Genomic DNA, 1,773 nt, shown 5'->3' with positions numbered 1-1,773 from the left:
CAGAGTCCTGAACTGAAACTTCTAAAATACCTTCGAGAGTATCAGCTCTGATGGTCGCCTTGAAGCCAATTCCTGCTGACACCAATTAAAAACTGTTTGAAAGTTCGCCAAACGTGAGCATCGGTACAATAAGGGGACCAGCATCGTGTACTTAAAGCTCAGGGCATTCCGAATCCGTTCCATTGTATGTCCGGATATTTTTTGCCAGATTGTGTATAATACAGTCCAAATTTAATTTTATCGGATAATGTCCCACTTGGCTCCACCTCTTCGGACGCAGAGTTCATTTCTGCGAGGGGGAGTAAGAGGAAAAAACATTTCCCCGCTTGAAATCGAGATAACCTCTAATGCGCGCAAAGCCTCCACACGTTTTTTTATAGGTAGTCCGATCAGACCACTATAAAGGCAAACCAGTTTACGAAAGAGCCCTTTAATAGAAAATCTAGTAGAAATAAGAAAGTGGTAGCAAATATATGTCTAAAAATTTGTTTAATTTTTGAATATGATTAGTTTGTTTTATTTACTTGTCTACCACTACATATTCAATTCTCAAATATATATGACAAATTCCTCTCAGTCACTTTTAAAATAGAATTTGGTTTCGTGTGCACAACTGGTTCACTTTTTAAATAGTCTGCGCGGACTACTTATAAAAGACCGTGTGGAGGCTTCTTGATGTAGGAGGTGATGGCCTTGTTTACATCCTTCTCCCCAAAATAGCGAAATAGTATCATCCGATACCACGTGATGAAGGCGGAGCCAAGTGCCAACTCCTGGTGAACGAACTATATATCTGCCGTTTTATCAACTTTCCGAAAATAGTTTATAAAATAATAATATTAAAAGCTGAAAGAATTTTTAAGAAAACGTCCTGCTCCGCTAACACTTAGCCGCAGAAGTTGTAAAACGCAAGAAGCGGTGATTAATAAAATTCAAAATTTTATTAAAAGAGTTTAAAATTAGAAATTTCCTATAGCTTATTTTTTTTCTTCCAGTTTACAATTTGAAATAAGATCAAAGAGTATTTAGCCTTTATCACTAGAAAGACTGAAAATTAGTATGTATCTATATTGCCCAAAAGCAGTCAAAATGACTGGATTGTGAATGCGTAAAGAAATTTGTTTATCATTAATTTTTAATATTTTTTATATTATTTACTGTCATATAACAAGTTATTAGTTAATATTAACAATAAAAAAAATATATGTTGTACAAAAAGTCGCAAAATTCAAAGAAATCTTGTCTTTATATATATCATTGCTTTTCTAATTGAAATTAAAAAGTAGTCAAAATGACTTCCTTAGGCAATCTATAGCTAAATATGAATAATGTGAAATGTATGGTTTTCAATAATTAACGAAATAATAAATAAATAAAAGTGAATGAGTTTCTACTACTTTTTCTTTACATTTAGTTGCCTGTGGCATACCTGTGATAGAAATATAATGTGTTTAACTAAAATTTGTTTAACTAAATTTTATCATATATTTATATTATTTTTGTAGAATTCACTTTTAATTGCCGTATAGCTATAGGGTCATCGACACATTAGGTTAGAGGAAAAAATGGCTACTAATTCATTGGAGTCTAAAGGCCCCTGACTTTAAATTTTCAGGTCTAGTCTTCCTCCTCGAAGGTCGAAGCTATTGAAACAGCCACTGAAACAAAGTGAGAACACTGAATTGGTAGCGAGAAGCTGAAAGATGTAGACATTTGATGACTTCCTGAACTTTAAATAAGAATGTATCTGTTTTAAATTTTATCTTTGCATTT

This window comes from Parasteatoda tepidariorum, chromosome 4 (genome assembly GCF_982258835.1).
Source record: "Parasteatoda tepidariorum strain Cologne lab strain chromosome 4, Ptep-v5.0, whole genome shotgun sequence".
Classification (NCBI taxonomy): domain Eukaryota; kingdom Metazoa; phylum Arthropoda; class Arachnida; order Araneae; family Theridiidae; genus Parasteatoda; species Parasteatoda tepidariorum.
This window is presented reverse-complemented; position numbering follows the sequence as displayed.